Genomic DNA, 22,890 nt, shown 5'->3' with positions numbered 1-22,890 from the left:
CAAAATTAAATTAAATTCTTTCTTTAAAAAATTTTTATCAGATTTTGATAAAATAAGTAATTAGATTTTACATTTTGCAAAATTCATTTCAACAAAAATTTAACATACACATTGTTTGAAAATATATCATATAATATAATTAATAAATTAATTATATAAATATAATATTTATTGCGAGAAAATTGATCCATTCAAGTTTGAATCGTTTTTCAGAATGTGTGATTTCGGAGTTATTCTGTGTAGGTACTTCAGGAAGTAAAACAATGTCATTGGCACGCGTGGACACACGAAACAATTGAAATATCCCACGATTTTACATGCAAAGCTTTTGCGATCCAAAATCATTCTCGCTGTTTGGTTCAATAAAACCGCCGACCACTTTTGGGAGCTGTTTAAAGTCAAATTATTTTGGCAATAATAAACAGCGAGAACCCACGCGATGTCATACAGGTCGATTCCGCGACAATTAATGAACACTTAACGCCACCATCACTTAGAATAATCGCGTCGTTCGCTTCCGCCGCGAGACTCGTCGGATTCATAATTTCCTGCTAAGATAGCAATATAATTATAATCGTCTATTTTTCGCAGGAAACGCAAATAATCTAGATTGAAAACAGCATTTTATTATACAGAATGATTTTCTGAGATTAAGAAGTTTCAATGAATTTGAAGCTTGCATTCGCAAACATCACTTTATAGATTACTCAGATCTAATCATTGGCACAATTACAATTGATTATTCATTCATTTGTCGCAAAATGCAATTATAAACTGAAGTCGAAAATAACATCATAAACAAATTACACTAATCGTCAATTTGAAAAGTAATGTTAATAAGCATCTTAAAACATTGCCAAGAATTTATTGCAAAAAGGTTTCACCTCCAGGATTTGAACTTGAAACTATCGATTTTTTGGGACGGGCGTCTAAAGATGGAATTTACGATTGCTCAATTTTTTGAATAATAAGTATACATGCATATATGCACACATACTTGTTTTGATGCATACAGTTTAACGTTTGACAAATAATTACGAAATTAGCAATTATTTCTTTTAATTGGTGCATACAAGAAAATAAACTGAAGTAATAAACTAAAGAAATTATAAACATAAAAATCATGTATAAGCAACATGCAGCATTCAATGCATGAACGAATTCTATATATTAGAGCAGGTATGACTGCATGCTATCATTCAAAAAATCAAGTATCATGTGATTCCATTTTTACCAATGTGATCATCGAGGCAGACGGAGATATTTATCGCAATAATTAATAACTGGTTAAAAATAATCTCTTTTGCATTTTCTTTCGCATCTGGATTTCAAGACTACTCAGAAGTATTGATATTCCGTTAAAAAATGTGAAAGCGCGTATCCTCCTTCATCTCATCTCTGTTAAGATCTCTAAGATTCACAGTGCGAAATCTCTCAAGTCTCTTCCCGGTTCTTCGTGCTGAATCTCCCCATTTCAGTATTCGGGATATCGTTTTGTTTTCTTAAAAACGAAAGAGAAGAGATATAAGCTCGCAAGCTCTTGCCGTTCCAGCAGCGACGAGACGGACGGGCGCGCCGCGACGCCGTGACACGTACACGTCGCATGTCGTCCGCCGGAAAATTATTAGGCGGGCCTGGAACGTTTTCTCGTGGACCGTGTCGTTCCGTGCGATGACGTCCGTCGTCGTTGTCGCCGGCACTTTTGTTCTCCTACAGTCGCTACTTCTTGTCGCCTTCTTTCTCTCTTTCTCTTTCTGTCTCGTTTCTTAGCGAGTCACGCGATCAAGGAACTCGAAATCCCCTGGAAATCTCATCGTTCAGTGGCACCTTCTGAGTCAGGACACAAAAATATAAACAGGACATAGTGAAACCTGTAATAAATCTGTCACAACGTTCGTGAAAAGTGGACGGATTAGAAGATTTGATATAGGATTCCATTCTGTGAAGACGAATTTATTATCTCTGATAAGCACATTAAAATTTATTTCAGGCAAGCTTCGTTAAAAAAATTAAATCTTTATAAGGTAGCTTAAATATATAAACAAGTTAAAAAAAAGAGCATTCAACTACAATGCAAGATTTTGTTGGCGAATGTTATTTATTTAAAATTCTGACGTTAAAAAAATATATAAAACGAACTACTAATGATGATCAAAACTTGAGCGAAATGTTTAGGTCTACATATTTTTTCAACAATAACCTCCTGCATTGTGGCTGGATACTTTTTTTTTAAATTGTTTTGCTATAAATCTAGTTGTTTCTTAATTTCATACCAAAATTTATAAAATTGCTATAATTGATGTCAATGTTATGAAAGCATTTTAAATATTCCTATAAGAATTGACTTTTTAAAATTCTGTAATTTCTCATTTCTCATTTCATCTCGAGCAGAATTATTCTTATTTTTTCATATAGAAAAATTAGATCAACGATGCGTGCCATCTATCAAAGAAGAGTTCACGTTTTATTTATAGAAATGGATTCGTTCTTCTCTGTCGTCTATTCTTCCCGCATATTTAATTGCAGAATTTAATTTGCAAATAGCCGTGCCCGGCTATTCGTTTCTTCAATTACTGCGATTTTAAGAGAATTTCGAATTAGAGAAGCCAAGGCAATGGTCCGTAAGAGGTCTCGGAGATCGTGTTGTCGCGGGGCCTGGTGAGTGTTTAACGTTCTGTAACGCAAGGAGGGGTGAAACCGCATCTGCGGTTTTCTTATACATATGTGTATACGAGAACATGACAAACACGTGGAAATGCCATTTAAGGCTATTTTCCATAACATTTCCATACTCTCCGGATGGTCATTTCAACTCCATCGACGACTTTCGATCACCTTGCTCCGTCCGTCAGTAATGCGCAAAGTCTGTTGCGTTTTATTATGGAGCGACTGTTACGAAGCGACTCAATACGCACCGGGTGCATATTATGCCAGGTCAGCTCCTTTTTGTCAAGCAGCAAGTAAATTCAATTCAACGACGATCCTGGAAATTCTGCATTTATTCGCAATCATAGAGTTTAAATCAAATATATGTGAACTGCCTATATCAAAGTGTTTACTCTTTTAACAAATTCTTAGCAAGCGCGCAAATTTTTACAAATCTTAGGCCCAGTTGCTTTGAATCAAAGTTACTTTGACTTTAAGCAAGACTTAAAACTCTCTCCGTCTCGTTTTAAAGAAAGATAGAAACAAAGAAAATTTTAAGCCTTGCTTAAAGTAACGTTGGTGCAATCGGATCTTAATGAGCAATTGATTAAAAGTTTTGAGTGTTCTGTCAATTAATTTTATATAACGACTCGACGTGTTCCTTCTATTGCAATAAAGTACGATGACGACGCTGAGAAACGTTACAAATCGATAGAGGCTTCAGACAGTCAGTACAATAAGTCATATCGTCGCGAGTCTCTTTTCGAATTTGCCTTTTCTCGCGAGCTCGCGAGGGGAATACCGACGTGTAAATGCACCGTGACGCCTTAAATTTCAGCGAAGAGCGATGAATTCACGGCGTGGAAAGCCGAGGTGACCATTGCGCGACCACCGTGAAGCCATCGTGTTAAGAACGATCAAAAGAATAGGGGGGGCCTGAGAGCGTAGACGATGATTTTGGCAGATCACTAACGGTCGGTTCTTCGGGTTCTTATGGTTGCAGAAGCACTCTCATTGTAAAAAAATAGGTGACATGAAAACATGAATCTGGTTTATAAAAATTAATTTGGAAAGAATTTTAATAACTTTTCTAGTATATTACAATTTTTAAAATATACCGCTTAAAAAGTGGTGTACGTAATTTTTTGTTAAAACAATGTAATAACTTATTTTTAAGAAATAAAAAACATCGTTATAAAAAGTATTTAAAAAAAGAGAGTGAGAGAAAAAAAGGAAGAAAAAGAAATTAAAAAACCAATAAAATCTTTTAATAAATTTTATATATCTAACATAAAAACATTCTTGTATTGTTTATGATTCATATAGAAACAAATAAAATAATTTCAGATTTTTTAACAAATAATAAACAAGAATGCTTTTATACCTATTATTGATGGCTGAATAAAAAGCAATTCGAATCGCTCCAAATCTGATAATGGGGAAGGGAAAGGATTCTATAAGAACTGTTTTAGACGATCGAGGACACCGGTTCCTGAAACGCAAACGAGAGGTCGACTGCAAATGCGGTCATCCACCACCGTGACGCCATCAAATTAAAGCGTCCAAAGAATTCAGTGTAGATCTCATCGCGATTGTAAATCCTCTTCTAAAGAAATCGAACTTGGATCATAAATTCTAAAAAAACTGGATATATTTTCTCCCATCATTCAAAGAAAAGACTATGCAATAACAATTCAAATTGATTTTAATCTGTGCGTATATTTAATAAAAATATAATTATAATAATTTTATTACTTTTATTATAAGAATTGATGCGATAAAATTAATATAGTCTACTTCAGATTTGATGATAAAGAATCTTAGAAATCAGCAAAAAATCATATTTTTGATCAATATATAATAAAAGATTAAAATATTTTTTTTAAATTAGGGTTTCGAGATAAACAGAAGCTGGTAAGAGTCATAACAAAATCGAGGACAAAGCCAACAGTTCCGGTTATCGTTCTCGAAGAAAAAGCGAGGAAAACTGAAAAATCTCTTCAGCGAAGGGTGAGAAATAGCGCTCTAACTTTCAGTTCATCCCTCGTTCGGCCAATTATAAGGCTCATACGTCATTCCCGCTAATTAGTGACAAAGAAAACGACGTCTCTCTCTCGAAATGCACAACCGTCGCTTTGAATTTTTTTTTCTTTCCAGCATTTCATTTTTTTCGTATCCACATGAGATGACAGAATGAGAATAATTTTACGTGTCATTCTATGTCCGGTAAATATTCTATCGTCACATGTTTTTCGACAAATCTTTATCCATAGTTTAGCCTACAAAATACGCTAAAAAATTACAATGTCATCAATACTAAAAATAAAAAATTTATATTATTAGAAAAATCTTGAATATCGTTAAAGAGATAAACACTTTTTGGCCAAAAAAAAGTCTAGATATGTGCGTAACATTTTTTTTTTATTAAAAAGTGTATATTTTATAATTGCATTTTAATTTATATATTATCATTTTATGTGCATACATTAAATTTATTTAAAGTACAAGTTTTGTACGATGAAGAAAAAATATAAAACCTTTAAATATTTATTGACATTATTATCAATTTTAAAATTTATAATTTCCATAAAAATCATTTCTATGTAAATTTAGAAAATAATAAAAATTTTTTTATCTTATAATAAAGTGTAGCGAAGAAAAATTTAAGGTAATTATCATAATAAATGATCAGCATTAATGTTTTTTTATATAAATATAAAAAAAATGATTTATTCTTGCTCTTTATCATGATAACATCGATATCAATGTAATAAAATCAATAATACATACATTACGATCGACAAGGAATCATATAATTTTTTAAAGTGTCAAGCAGATAGTATCGACAGCAAAATATTGTACCGGAGCATTGATAGTATCGTGAGGGGTTGTGGAAAAGTTATAACACGTGGCGCAATTTCGTGGCTGGTGTACATTCGAGTAAGTGTACACGCGGGGGTACGTAGCACTTCCCTTTCGATTTAACAGAGCATGAACTCCGTTATACCCGTCGACCACCACCACCGCCGGCCCCCTTGACCGTAGGGGGCGGCGACGGTGGCCCACACGGTCAGCGGTTAAAAGTAAATTATGCATTCATAGTATTCCGCGTAGTATTGTGCAGTCCATGTAATATATGTCAAGGGTTGTGACCACTTCGGCACAAAGGGAGGGGGCGTGCATACACGTGCATAATGCGAGCGGCGTAAACGCAGCGGTACATTCGGCGGCGGAACTTTTTGACCCCTTCGAATCGCTCGGGAGGAGGGCACTCACCACGGTAATGCCGAGAAGCTAATTATGGGCCACCTTATCGTCCACGCTTATCCCGCCGACGTCATTTTTAACGTGCACCGATGGAATATTAACGGTGTGAAACGCGACATACGTGCGGCCGACATGCGGCACTTTTCGGCGAATTCAAGGTAAAAGTTGTAGTCAGCAATACAATAATGTGCCAGGAAAATTGACCCTTTCCATTAATTTGTCCATTAATACAGATCGCAAACCATTTATTTCCTTACTATACGTTTTAAAATATAGAATTAACATTTATGTATCCATTTGAAGCAGAAAATTATATATATTCTTTGGAAGAAAAATTCTCCATCATTTGCAGAAAAAATTCATGTTATTTACAGGAATATGACGTACAAAAAGTATCTGTTAAAATATTTATTGCAAAAAATTAACAATTCGTCATAATCTCTTTCGACATATTCTCTCTAAAAAATTTAATTTTGAATTAATCAAAAGAAAATGAAATATAACTCGTATACATCATGTATAAATAATATTGATTACTTATGATAAAAAAAGTTGACAGAATTGTTCCGAACGCGTTATTATAAAGTAAAAATCCCCAATATAATTCAACAATATTAAAACTGACAGTTACTAGAAGCTTTTATTAAGTCTTGCCATATGGGATTCAAAAAAATGTTGCTCGTTCATTGCCCTTAATATGTCGATCAATCGTTGCGATTCACTTTATAGGGATACATCCTGATTCGCAATCGATGCTCCACAATGGAGTCGCTCATTGTCATTCAATATAATAAATAACTATTCGATGACTAATGAATTTCTTTTTTGAACCATTAAAAAAATTTCTTGACACTGCATGTTGATAATGGATCGACTTTTACGTGAAAACACTTTTTCGCATAACGGAAAGCCCTCAGTTATACTGCAATATTTTTATCATACATCAGAATGTACGACATTGTATGTCATACAACATATCGAGAAAAAAAATATCTCTGTGTTAAAATGTTCGAGAGTATCAAAAATCTTTCCATCCAAATATAATGGCTTGTGAAAAATATAGATACTGTAAATGTGTAATAGAATATTATCAAATTTATATTATATGAATATATATATATATATATATATATATATATATATATAATAATCTTTTTATTATTTCATTAAAATTGTTATTAAAAATAACTTAAAATTGAAAGATTAAAAGTTTACGTTTTTCTAAATATTTCAAGAGAACAAGCAATAGGACTAAGAAGAAGAAATATTATCAAATATATGTAGAAAAATATTTCATGAGAAATAAAAATACAAATCAATTATAACAAGGTTTTGTACACAGGAAAAAATGTAACAGCATTAGCTTACGAATGACAGCAGTCTAATTGAAAGTAATCCTATTCAATGACAATATTAACGATATAAATATGCCCTTCTTTTAATAAAATATTATTTGCTTCATTAATATTGTCATTGAATTAACAAAATTTTTTAATTAGACTGCACTGTTACTTAATGCTAAAATTATTTTTTCCCCATACACTACAAAATCTTTGGCAATTTTTGTAAAAGTGATTACTGGCGCGTTAACTTTTAATGAGACCGTAGCGCATCCAAGCGTTTTACAGGATCACAATGATCACATAGAAACTTGAAGTAAATCTTTTTTTTATAGCAGCATTTTTGTTTCAACTATCGTAGAGCTATGGTTGGCTATATATACGACTTCCAACTATCGTTCCAATTACGAGTTGGTCTTGCTTCGCTCACGACAACAGTACCAAGCCCAGATGCTTTCACTCATTCGAGCGAAAGAGGCGAGGAGGATAAAAAAAGGGAGACGAAAAAGGAAGAAAGGATAAACATAGGCAGGATCATGCGGATTCGCACAGCGGTATAATAATGTGGCCAGGATAATGCGATACACTGGCGATGAATACTCACCGATGTATCGTATTATGATACATGATGAATACGGGATGACAATGCGGGACTTGATTCGAGAATGCGTGCTCGTTATTGGGCCCAATATGATGGACCTCCTGTGGCGATACTGGACCGTTCTAGGGACCTGCTCCCTTTCACACATTTCCTCCCATCATCCTGTCGTCCTTCCGCCGTTGAGGACCATTATACTTGATTGCTGTCGCGAGAGAACGATGAGAGGAAACGGTGAGGAAGCGGTTTTATTTACCAGTGTCTCCTTAAACCAGTGTTTTCTCTCCTTTCTTGAAACGAGAAAATTCTATCTTTAGAATTTTCATTTGCCATCATCGATCTTTTATACGAACTGCTTTACACTCGACAATTTCTTTTGCTTTGTAATGTATGTAAGTACCTATTTGCAAATGTAAAAATTGCTATTTAGTTAGAACTTCTTCAGACTATAATTTAAATTTATCAAGAAATATTCGATATTTTTGAGAGAATCACATTTCAAAATTCTCAAATTTTTAATTTGTCAAATTTTCTATCTTCAGAATATATTAAAATAAATAATTACTCGGTTTTACTCGATGATTAACATCTTTGATTTTTGTTAAGAAATTAGTACGTAAAAATTTCCAAATTCCTTTACATTTATGAAGTAATTTGTCAAAGCTAACCCTTAATTTTCAATTGATTAAAAAAGAAGATAGTTCAAGAGTGGGATTAATGCGTGATTAATGCGATTGAGTTTCATGAATGATATTCGCAATATTCTTGAAAGTAAGATACCTCCGAAAATAAATTTCTTTCTAGAAGTAATAGTATTTTCTCGCATTCCACGTACAATTCTCATCTCTAAATGGCAAATAGCATAAATATGAGTCAAGGAAATAAATGTCACATGAAATTAAACTTAAATAGAGGGATGTGATATAAAGCTACATAAGACTGTAGATAAGAGCAAAGCCAAAATTTCCCAAAATAGAATTCGTGTAAAACTTGCAAATAATTAGATATTAAATAGAATTACAATAATAAATTTTTAATTTTAATTTAAGATCAAAGATTAAGATATATTGCTGTAAAATAAAAAGAAATTTCTAAACACGATTTAAAAATTAATATTATTTAATATATTTTATATAATATTATTAATATCAAATTATTATAATAAATTATTAAAAATTATATTAAAAATTATTAATATTAAATAATATATACATATATAAATAATATTATTTAAACAAATATTTTAAAATTATTTATAAAATTGTATAAATACATACAATATAAAATATAATATTTTTTTCGTGACACTTTATCTAATTAATTAATTGAAACTATCTTTGCATGATTATATTATATAAAGTTTTTTATTTCTTGATGATGAATTATACTAATTTTCATCAATAAAATAAGTGGAATTTTACTGAAAATATTTTAATATTTGATAAAAATATTTCGCAAGTCCGTATGAATATTTAAGGATTAAACGATGAATTCCAGCTGCTTTTATTAATAGCATAATCAAATGGTTTCTCTCTCTCTAGTCATGCGGTCCCGTCAACTCGCACGCTCCGTCGCTCTCGTCCGACTCGTACTTTATTTTCGTAACGGAAGCTGGATCCTCATACGCGTAGCGTACAACCGTGCTCCCATGAGAGTCAGTCCCACTATCCGTCTCCTTCAATATTCATGCCGCCGTGGAAGAGAACCACGTTACGGAAAAAGCCAGAGAAAGAAAGAAAGAAAGAGAGATCGCAAAAGCAGATGGAGCAGACGTGCACGAAATTCAAATGCGCGACGCATTCTTAATCATAAAAACAAAATCGAAAAAGAATTGACGTGAATATATTTAATCCATTTAAATACATACTTTTTTGCAATCAACGAATTTTTTACAATTAAATCAAACATATGTAGCGCTAAATAGATTTATAGTAATAAGATATTTTGGGGGGTAAAATATCTATGTTGTTACTATAAATTTTATAATACAGTGTAAGTGAATACCTAGATATTATCTTTTAATTAATTTAAAATAGATTAAAAGTAGAGTTCGTATTAAGAGATTATCATCCAAAACTTAAAATGTCTAAGAAGTGAAGTATTTTTAGTTAATTTAATATTTAATATAAAGTTTCTACGAGTGTGTGTGTTATACAATGTTTTACAATAATAGATTATTAAGTAAATATTAATAAAAATGAATAATAATTATTCATATTAACACGTTTAAATTAAATTAACACGCATTTATTATACAATAGATTATCGCACGGATAGATCTCATTTTTATTTTCCAAGTGAACAAACTGATTTCTCACACATGTTTCCATGTTACGCATCCTATCGCTAATGTCACAAAGGTTTGCTACCTATAACTTGAAGAGGGAGGTTTCATTGATGAAGCTCACTGAATGGAGAACACTAATGTTCATTCGTGCTTAGTCACGTGTGGTGTGAAAATATATTTGTACATCAGAGAACGATCGGATCTCTACGAGTCGTTTTAGAAAATTAGTCCTTCGAATCGACATCAGAGAAGGGAGATGACCCCTTTGTGCCCTCGAGCTTGGCCCATGGGCCCTTCGGACTTCCGAGGAACGTGAAAAGCTCGTGCGAACGGGTCGATGGTATCTCTAAGGCCAGGACAGTATTTGAAAACAAGCCCCATGCGAATGATGCTCTTGCCTCTTCTGATTCTTTCTCGTTTTCTCTTTCTCTTTCCTACGGCAGCGCACAAAACCGTTTCGGGCCCTGTTTAGACGACGGCGGAACCCTTTTCCGAAATTAGGCTTTGCGGACAACGGAGGGGCCGTGGAGAGGAGACATGTCTTCTCTTCCCTGGTTCCCCACTCGAGTGTCTAGACGACGAAGAATGGAAATGAGAAGCGAGTTTCTCGACGTTGTGAGACGCTGTTGCGACTAATGACAATGTAACATTATATTTGCTGTTAGAAATTTATGAGAACGTGTAACGAAATGTGGTATTTTTACAAATTGCATTTTTTGTTATATATATATATATATATATATATAATATCGATATGCATAATACAATAAATAATATAATATTTACGGCAATAATAATATTTATTTTGCGACAATATGATGTATAGTTGTAATATTCAACATATATTATGTATTATTATCTCATCGTTTTTTACATATTTCCTTATATATAATTTTTTTTATTAATTTAATACAAGTCGAAAAAGTTTGCACAAACTGTGGAAGATTTGCAAAAAGAACTGAATGTAAAATATGCTTCAGTCATCGGTTTCAATCAAATATTTTAACATTACAATGAAACATTACTCCATTAAAAAAGATGACGAAAATATCTTCGATCATTATTCATCCATTTTATTATGGTCGGAAAGAGTATGCATGATTGATGCACAAATCTTGACATGCAATAAAACCTGTTGACGAATAAATCTGTATTTCTTATTAAGGGATCAATTTGGCTCCGGCAGAAAGGTTACCGACAAGACTTTTTTTAAGAGTCTCTTTAGGAGCCCAAATTAGAGTTCACAATCACAGCCGTCGGATGATCCTGCGTTACAGCATGCAATGAAAATCTCTTGAGAGAATAAAGAAAAGGGAAGACTAGGATGTTAAATATTTTTACAAAGTAAGTTCTACATATGTTCCAACAATTTATGGGTGCATATGTAATCACGCTAAGCGTGATGGAAATTTGATAAGGAAGTTTACACTTGTGTCTATCCTAATTTATCGATCGCAACATTCGTAATTAGCTTAAGTTTCCTAATTTGTCAGTCATATTTCATTATCATTAAATTAATGAAATTAACGCTTGAGGGAAATTTTTTTTAGAGCACGTGCAAGATTATTGTAATAAATAAATTAATAAATGGAAGAATGAGAAATAAATGATAATTATATGTAAGCAATGAAGCTTATAATTTAATTGTGTACACTCTTAATCAATTATGTAATTTAAATAATAAATAATAAATACGTGATCTCCGTACAATGTAATTTTAATTTTCAAAGGCATCAAGTTTCTTCTTTGTCGATATAATTTTTATATTAAATAATTATTTAATAACTTATATATAACTAATATATAATTAATATATACATATGTAGATAATTAATTTTTTCCGTTTTCATTTGCAATTTACTTTTTCCATTAAATAACTCTATTAATCTAATCTATTATAATTTAATTTGACGTTAATTGAATCAAGAAGGTAAAAAAAAAAACTTATTTCTCAATTTTTTGAAACTCCAATATACTTTTGATAATTAAAGTCAAGATTAAATCTTTATTCGAGTAGACTGCTGTAATCTTTAATTCGTAGTTGTCCCAATTCGCTGAATTTTAGACGATAGTTCGTTTAGATTGCGGCCAGTCGGTATTGGCCCGCGGCACCCTTGGCCAATTAATGTGGTTAATACAGTGGCAGCGGGGTATGAATCAGGACCAACACCTGTCAAGGATTTGCGGAAACACGCTTTCTCCCTCTCTCTCTCTATCTCTCTCTCTACTATTATATTATTTCCGAAATAAAAGGAGTACGCATACGAGCATGAATATGCAATTTCAGTCGACGGGTGGTCGCGTGTACCAGTCAGTTTGTGTATTCCAGCCCTCTCCCCCATTCCTCCCCCGTGTATCTGATAAAAAAATTCGTCTACTAATACAATTTTTAATGAAATTTAATTTATAATGCAATTTTCGGAAGTTAGATAGAATATCCTATTATCAATTAAAATTGTATGGTACAAGTATTGTGTGTGTATTAATTTAATGATTTATTGAATTATTAGATAAGATTATATTATTATTTCAATTACTAATAAAATCAAATCTACGATTCTTTTAATTATATTTGATAAATATATTGTTTTATAGAAGTGTATTTGTATGTATATTTGTATTAAATAATATATTATTGTTTATGTGTATTATACATATATGTATAATAATTAATAATACACAATGTACTAAATATGACATAACATATGCGATATCAAGAATTGAAAGAGGAGTTTGAAATGCGATACGTATGTACTCCTTTGCGACTGTTATAGGTCTTACATCACTTTTTTGTACACATGCCTTTCTTTCGCATCGATGTAAAAGAAGCCGAAGGGAGAAAAATCACACGGTCTACGCATTTTGGATAAAAAAAAGGAACGAATTTAACGACTTAGAAGTAAAGCGATATAAATGATTAAAGCCGCAATTGGATGAAGCACCTCGCACGTTATATTGGGGTGCGAATAAATACTGTCGTGCCCCACGATTATCGATGCCTCGTTGTCGAAGTGACATGTTCATCATCTACTGCCGGCGATCATTTTTACATTTTTCCACTACCTGACTTGTTTCCATCTATGTTTTATGGGGACTTTTGTTTGTTAAGATTTTTGTTGATGTTACATACACTGAAAGAAAAGATTGGTTGCTGCAATAATTTAAATAGTAAAATATAGCATAATATTTTTAATCTGCAAACTAAAAATTTGCTAGTAAAATCAAAAACTGGTTGCTGCAGCCGATTAAAAATGCTATGCTATATTTTACTTATCTAAATTGTTGCAGCAACCAATCTTTTCTTTGAATGTAATTAACAAATAAATTAGATTTTGACATGTTTTGATAGACATTTGTTTATTCAATTCGTTTATCAAATTAAAATTTTTTAAAAGTAAAATAAGAAATAAAAAAATCTGTTAAAAATAGATAGAATTAAGAGTTAATAAGAATTCAGTTAAAATATATTGATCGAACAAGAATATACATTAATATTGTTAAAATCCACGCAAGCATTTTCTCCATAACTATAACGGAATGTCGAGCGCGCTATCGGTTAAATTGATTTTCATACAATTAACATTTTTAAATCCTGCAGCAAATACACTATCACCTGCCGTCATGGAAGGACTTCATCGTACACCTGCCTCAATCGCAAAATATTGTTCAGAAGGCGGGTCTTATTTACTCTAAGCGAATCGATGTCAATCGCTTCCAATGAAAATGTAAGTGCAGCTGTCCTTACTATGTTGTTTCGGACAATGTCGAGTGTATATATTACGCGTGATCGCAACATTCGCATTTAAATGAATAATTTGTGACAATATGCAGGTATATTAAAAGAATAGCTTTTCAAAAAAAAATCTTTTTAAAAATTTCTATTTGAGTTATTGTAAATATTTAAGTTTATATATTTGAATAATACGCATGTATTTTATAAATATTATCTATTAGAAATAATCTATGATTCTCATCAGTCGAATAAAATTTAATAATTTTGATAAAATTTGAAATACAGTTCAATTATCATTCTGATGATGATTTAAATAAAATTATTGACAACATGTCATTGGATTTTGAATGCTTATAACATGAACGTGGGAAATCGATCAAGAGTTTAAAATTGGTGAACTCAACCCATTGACAGGATAACAAAGAGTAGCGAAAGAGAAAGATGAGAAAAGAAACCTTCGTGCAGATGCTACATAAACTCTTTTCTATTCTTAACTTTTTTTTTTCCTCGAATTATTTCCAGTCGTGTGATTTCCGAACAATTGTCGCTATAATTTCTAGACCTCGGCAAAAGAAACGAGGAAAACAGAGATTTTCCATTTTGTATCTCATCGGAAAAAAATATTTTCGCACAAATAAGATCCACCTACTGTGTAAAATGAATGCAACATGTTCTTTTGCGAGCAAATCTGTACCTTTTTGTTAAATGGGAATCAATAGGTTTTATTAAATAATCAATTTAATAACAAATAGTACAATATCTTTATGTATTGGATTAGAAAAGAAAATGACAAAATATATAAATTTTTTTATACAGATAAATTTCAAGACTGAATTATTACATTGGAACAATTTTAAACTGTATTTTACATTCAAAAATTGTGATAACGTTATATTCAGATTTGTCATTTCAGAATAGAAAACTTCAATAAACTTTATCAGAATGAAAACTTCAATAAACTTTAACTTCTAAAAAATATTCTTCTTTCATTTATTCCTTTTTGATCTTATTAATTTTGTTATTAATTTTATTATATTAATACTATAAAAATTGTAATATTGTTAATTTCAGGAATGTTTGATTAAAGAACAAAATTGTTAAAAATTACGAGTTATAACAGATATAATATATATAAAAAAAAGATTATTTTTGTCTAATAAATATAAAGTTTGGATTATAAAAGTTAATTTTAGAAAGATAATTTTTAAATAGTTTGAAGTTTAAATAAAATAAAGAATATTTTCACTCTAGTTAAAATAACTAAGACATTAAATGCTTTTTTGCGGAAGACTTTTGTCGTCATCTCGTCATGTTTTAGCCTCTAGTCGAAGACGAGTTTAACAGTCGATCGCGTGTTAGATGAACGGGTTCTTTGTGTTCATAAACGTTGATGTGGCAAACCGTTTCTAATTACGCGCCTCAACAACATGCGGGGCCTTGTGGTCGCATCGAAATGCAGCAGCGGCTTGTTTCTGAATAACAGGATCATATTAATTACCATGATCCCTCATTGATCTACGTCTCGCACGAGCGACACAGTGGAGTACATACATAGTAAATTTATGCCTGTTAAGTTTTAAATTCACCAAAATGTCATAATCATTAATGCTCAATATATAAACAATTAATAATATGTAACACTAATAAATTTCAAAATGAAACATTTTTTAAGATATATATTTAATTTATAACTTGATCGCAAAAAAATAAATAGATATAAGGTACATGCAAGTACGTATGGCAGGCGTCTTAGAATGCAGCTGTCCCGCATATATAGATCTATAAATGATCCGATGCGGTTTTGGAACGGTTCCGTGCTATTTTTCACGTCACCATCGTGAAAAACTTTTGCGAAGTTTCGTACATTTCGATATCGAATCGATCGGCCGAGTTGGTGAAAGAATAATATTTATTCACCCTGCTTGGATAAACAGATCGGATGTCTGAGGAGCGCTCTGATGCAATTTCGATGCATGCAGCTTGCTAACACAAGGACAAGTCCCGTCGAAGCTCGGTATCAATATATAAAATCTTGTTTTTTATAGATAAGAGAATATCTCAATCGCAGCTGTTCAATTGCGACGACAAATGACAAAAGCAAATATTTTGATATCATGTTAGAATGTAAATCTTAAATTTTTGATTAAATATTTTCTTGATGTAGTAACTCAAAACTATATTTCATTAAAAAAAATAATACAGCAATAAACTTTTAAATTTTTTATAAAACAACAAATTGATAGCAAAACGGATATTTAAAAAACATGTTATTGTATCTGATAGATAAAATCTATGATAATTCTTTCTAATAGATTCTTTCAGTTCATTTTTTATTCATATCAATTGTCTTCTGGCGGAATCCCGATGTGTTATGGAAAAAGGTGGAAAAAGGAGGATAAAAGAATTTACCGACATGTTATCAATTTTCAGCTGGCATAAACTACCAGCTGTTACATCGGACCTCAAAGGTTCGTAATGGATCTGTCAAGAATCTTATTGTTAGACTAAAAGATCCAGACCGCCAGGTCGAGGACAGGACGAATCTGTCCGAGTAATTGGAGCTTCTGAATGGAAGACGAAGAAAGGAAGTGACGGGTGTCCTTGGCACGTGCCAAGCGCGGGAGTTTACAAAGGACACTCCTTAGGTCGTCTCAGGATCGTCTTACTGTAATTCTCGCATCTTTTCAGAGCAACGGCCGTGATATTGGCAGTCGCTTGATTTTGAGACTTTCGTTTATTTGCGATCAACCAAGTCAAAATCTTTTGATACAAAGTGAGTGATACAAGTTGTGGTTTTAATGGGACTCTATTCTGTTGATATGTTTTAATTCTAAAAATCAATATCAATAATAATATTTTATCTGCCAATTGATATTAGGCGAATATAATTTTTAAAAATACCTATTACCGCAATATTTTTTTCTTCAAAAATAAAGTTATCATAAATGATCACAAAAGCTTCTAAGTAAAAAATTTTATTTATAATTCATGATTATTAGTTCAATATTTATTCATCTCGCATTTGAGTGCAAAAAGGATATGAATAGACGATCGAGACATTCACCAACATCTTTGACATCATTGGAAGATCATTGGATCTCTGATATTCACCTGGGATTAGAGTGGTCGACGTGGTCAAGCAAGGTTTATGGAAGGGGAATACAAAGTACAAAAAGAACAGAGAAGGACCTTCAATCAGCAGAAGGAACAGAGACAGCGAGCTGGTCTCTCCTGTTCTGTGGGTTCACCTACGGACCCCTTCTACATAAGGCCCCGGTTCTCACCCCACTTCGTCAGTGTAGAGGCGGCCGTTGAAGTGCCACGTTACGGGCACCTAGTGCCTCACGATACTTCGAACGTGTTCTTAACAGTGTGAACAATTGAAAATCGTGTAATGTGGGACATCGTGCTCTCGGAAAAGTGATTCGTTTTTAGTTGCTGTGTCTGATGTTTAGCTGAACTTTCTGGTGCCAAGGACGCAGTGAGTAGCCTATCTCGTTTATATTCTTTTTTTTTCGTTGTGCAGACGAGAGACCGTGGGTGCTGACCGGTTTCGTTCGACCTCAACGCAGAGGTCGAAGTGTGATATTCGAGATTAGTAAGAGAAAGGAATGCATCCTCGATGCGAAGAAAATATATTTAAAAATTTCGCGCTTCTTTTGCCCGGCAAAATATTTTTTATACATTTAATTGTTCTTGTCTTTAATTAATAATGACTTATAGCTTAGGATTAGTTGACAGTCATTTCATTATATTTTTCTTAAAATTTTAAATAACATTTATTATATTATTACTATATAACTATACTATTGCGATAAATTTACAAACTTTGTTTTTTGCAAAATTTTTTTTAATTAAATCTCGAATAAAATTTCTTTAAAAATATCCAAAATTATGAATTAAAAAAGGAATTAAATAAAAAATTCTATTTATAAATTAATTATATATTTTTATTTTAGTCGAGAATTTAGTCTTAATTTAACTAAGATAATCAATATAATTTAATAAAAATATTTAATAAATTTTGTTCTTTAATTGCAAGTGTATAATCATCGAGATTAATTGATAAAAATTTCTATATTCATTACTAAATAATACGATAAATGATAAACAATACAATAAATATATTCAATATAAAAGATTTTGAGTTAACAAAAATGTATAATTTTTAATTCAAACCTAACTATGTACAATAAAACTTTTTAAATTTCGTAGATTGATTCACATTTTTATGTGACGTTGTCCAATTAACAATGTTAATTTTTGTCAGAGAAATAGAAATTTGAAATAAATTGGAAGGATGCATTTTTGAAGATTCATGTGACTGTCATAATGTCTCCAGAGATATGTTTCAAAACGTCAGAAAATCGCACTTCCACGTTGCCAGAAATCTCATGACTCTTCTATTCGAGGGAGTAAACGATGCCGTAATTGCTCGACGGTTGTGCCTTGTTCATGTCAGATCTGAAAGTTACCGGCGAAACAATGGCGCCTGCCTGCTTGTACATTGCAGCTATTACGTATGGTTAAGAAGGGTGCGCTCATTCCTTTTTTCTTTTTTTTGCGCACTCTCTCTTTCTTTCACGAATCTCTCTATCCCTTTCCGGACTATGCCCTCTTTTATCTGTCATATTAATCCGTCTCGGTGCGCGATTGTTTAACACTTTCCCAGGCGGAATACCTAGGGATAAGAGGGATTCCCTCTTATGTAAATCACCCTTTCTTTTCTTTCGGATTTTTACGGATCAGTGATCGAACGTACCTATCATCGATTCATCTATCGAGAATATCGAGATTCGTACTTTTAGAAACAAACAGAGGATAAATTATTAATGAGTTGGAAACAATGTCAATTTTTCCATCGACACGACAATCATTAATCGGAATTAGTACAATTTATCTAAGGCGTGACTGATTTATATTTCTGTCTATATATATCTACATATATCTACATATATGTATATGATTAATATCTGCACAGAAAATCGAGTATGCAGTTTCTTTTCAATTACTTGAGTGAAAAAGAGAAAGAGAAAATGAAAAGAGAGAAATTCTATACTTATTTATTTGAACAAATATGCAATCTTTAAAACATTTATTTAAAAAATAATCACACATAGAGAGAGCTCGAATAGATTTTTAACTAAATTGCAATTTCGCAAAATTTTTTAGTAATAGTAATTGAAATAGAATTAATTTGAAAAATTAATAAAATAATTATAACTAATTTATACAGATAAAACTGTTTTCAAGAGAAATATACAACAAACTATTTAAGATTATTAAACTATTATTAAATTATTCAGTTCAGAAAATATTATATAAAACTTCCGAGCAATTTCTTCACTCATTTATATTACTCATTTACATCATATTACTCATTTTTTAGACATTATTCATATTCTATTATAATTTTGTAATATTAATAACGAAATTTGGGAAATCGAATTAATTTTTCGAAATTTTTACGCACAAATTCCATCACTCTTATTCATATCACTCGGTATAAAGTTATGCGAAATTTTGCAGACAGAATAATTTCGTATTATATCCTTACGCATATTATCATATTATATTATTATAATAAGCCCCCTTCAGCAATGAGAGGGTTAATATGGAAATCCGCCGGACATGAGCTTATGGTCGTTCTTATTCACGATGCAAAATCGTGGGCACCATGCGAAAACGTGGTCAATCTCGCGAACGAAATCGCGGTAGCGAGAGGGGTTCCGGGAGGGGTGAGATCGGGAGTCGTTGAGGAGTGTCCGGAAAGTAAGAGCGGGCTTCCTCGTCGGTCGACCGGTCGAACAAAGGACAAGTGCGTCCTCGAGAGCGATGTTAGAACCTCGTCTAATTGTAAGACAGTCCTTTTTGATCCAAGCGACACGCGGGCCTATGGCGGGATTCAAAGGGAGAAAAGGGCAAGCACGCGTGCGCCTCGCACGTACATCTGCCGGCAAGGTGGGGAGATTTCGCAAGACGACAACGAAGAGGGGCAGAAGAAGATGGTGACGGCTGAAAAGGGGGAGAGGGCCAGAGGAGGGGAGAGGGGGGAGAGGCCAGTCTCCTGGGTCCTATACAAACTTTCCTGCGAAGGTAAGGACTCCGCCGTGGGTCCACCTCGAGAAGCCCTTCTCTCGGATTCGGCGTTCTGCCATTTAAATGCCTCTCGGACGCCGTTGCCAAGACTTGTTTCCCCGTTATTGTTCCTACTTTATTTTCGAGTCTCGTCCTGAATATCTCTCCGAAGTCTTCTGAAGGATACGGATATGCGTGTGTGTGAGAGACGTCACACACTCGCGATCCGCGAGTTTCCAGTTTATTCTCGATCGACCTCCGCATTTGTTCTCTTTTCGACCATGGGTCATTCTTCTTGTTTGATGGGTCAGCCAGTCACCTTCCTCGTGCACACTCTCGCATCGTTGAGTGGATCGTATCTTGAAAATTAAATTCCACTTTGGCTCCACTCGGCCTGTACATCACGGTACATATCCAAGATCGACGTCCATAATGGAATACAGTGAGCAGAATACATAATGGATCATGAATTCAAGTCTGAATAATTCAAGGTATATCAAAATGATTTATAATCTCTAAAAGAGGATACTTTGCGAGAGTATATATGTCCCAAATGAGAATTCAAATACAACAAATTAATTGTCCAAATATTATTATATACGTATTTTAATTATTAGTCAAATAAACAAATTATTAGACGAAAGGCCTCTATTATGAGATACCGAGTTCCTTTTGGATAAATGCTAGAAGTCTATAGGCAGAATTTAAAAAAATAATAGGTCATTTTGAAGGAAATTTAATAAGCTTTAAGATAATGTTACATAAAATTTAATTCAAATTCTATTTTTTTTTAAATTAAAGAAATGTAAAAAGTGAGCAAATCGCAAAGTCAAAAAATTGTGCTCCTAACATGAGATGCCCTGAGAAATCGATAGTAAAACGCGAAATATATCAGTATTGCAATTAAAAAACTTTATTTAATGTTTCTAAATATAAACAAACACAGCCAGCATACGTGAAAAATGAGCATGCGATAGATTATAGAACTCGTTTTCAGATAGTTGGAATCAAGCATCGCAGATATAGGCACTCGACGTTCATTCCGGCTGTCTTTTTTATTATTGTGCAAGAACATTTCTACTTTAGCAACGATTTTCAGTATAACATAGGAATATGAGTTAATTTACATTAGGAATATCCTAGGTATCTCATATTACGATTTCTACACCTTATGATTTTAAGATCATCAAATCTAACTTCTAATTAAACAATTCAACAATTAATGCATGTAATTAAACATATCCCATATTTTTCTATTAGTACGACCTTATTCTATCTCTATATGAAGAATTTATTGCCAAATATTTATTTATTAAATAATAAACAAAGTTTAAATGCTCATCTCAATGAAATTTGAAAATCCAAAATCTTGTTTTACAATGATTATAGGCATGATGTAATAATGAATTTTCTACTAAAATAGTTTTCAATCTAAGAGCAATAAATTCATGGTGAAACCAATAGATAGCGTTTATTAGTTTAGCAGAAACGCTGCTATCTCATAATAGGGAGCTTTCTTCTATATGTTAATATATCATAGCAAATCATTTCTTTTATTTTTATAAAGGAAGAAGAGCAAGCTTGATAATCGAAAAAGTTTAGAGAAAGATAATTTTTGTTTTATATTGCTTACTATTTTTTTTCTAAAGAAAGATTTTAAGATTAATTAATAATACATTTAATCAATTCTGAAGTATTTCAGAATTAGGTAAGTTTTTAAAGAAATGATTTCCTCAGGACGGTCGGCGAAGGAATAGAAATTCGATCTCAAACTTACGTATCCTCGCAGATCGGAAAAGCCTGCTAACACTTGTGGGATTTCACCATCACGGGGAACGTAGATCAGGCTCGGATAGTGGGGAGCGCGCGACATGGGAACACGCGCGGATCACCGGGGGGACAGGTGTGCTCTAAATAACGCGTGAAGCCCAAAGCTCGCGTCTTCTCTCTCTCTCTCCTCTATCGCACGACACGTTTCCTCTCTAGACGCGCGTCTCCTTCTCCTCATTGCCAAACTCCGCTCCCCTAATCTCTCACTGTCGCTGATGCAGCGAGTAGTAGCCTCTAGCTAGTGAATGCGGCTTTGATTGTCGTCGGTTGGGTTCCTAAAAACCACCCTCCCCCTTCACAGGGAGCATTTCGAGAAAATGGCGCTAGCAAAAGGTGCGTCTGGGGTCAATCCAATATAAATCAGAACCGAGTCTTGAGACTTATGTCGAAGAGAGAGAAGGAAGATGGGAGAGAAAGAGAGAGTATGTGTGCGGAATCAAAGTGGGGGGGGGGGAGGCTCAGAAAAAAGGGGGCGACGATGAATAGAGTATTTTCGGAACCGCTCGCGGCATATACATCGAGATGCTCACGTATGTGTATACAACTCGTCCGTGTGTTCGTGATAACGTGAAAGAGAATCAGGTACGAGGTCTTCACCTGCCTCCTCCTTTCCGCTTCTCCTAGCGGGCCCCAAAGATCTTCTCTGGCAGGAATTTGGAGTTTCTCCCGCGTTTGAAACGTGACGGCCGTTATTCTTCTTTCTTATATGTTCAGGATGAATCATTTCTGGGTCTTTTTGAAATACAAGGATTATATAGGGGAGTTCGTTATCAATTTCTTGATAAGTCTTACAGACAACTCCTTTTGAAGCTCGCGATCTTCGTGTTAAAAATTCCAGAATCGAAAGTGGTATGTTCTTTGCACTTTCATTCTTGATGTTTGAAGTGGATATTGTTAGATCAAGCAGATGATAAGATTATTCATATTTTGTATCACTAAAGATGCATCATATTAATTTTTACTGTCTATATATAATATGTAATCAAAATTTTTATTTGTTTGTTATCAGCTTCAATGTTCGATGTTTAAAAATAATCCTTATCAGATATGTGGACATGGCAACATATAGATGTGTTTTTTTAATATATCATATTTATATCATTCGTTTTTA

Source organism: Atta cephalotes (assembly GCF_000143395.1).
Source record: "Atta cephalotes unplaced genomic scaffold scaffold00023, whole genome shotgun sequence".
In the NCBI taxonomy this organism is placed as follows: Eukaryota; Metazoa; Arthropoda; class Insecta; order Hymenoptera; family Formicidae; genus Atta; species Atta cephalotes.
This window is presented reverse-complemented; position numbering follows the sequence as displayed.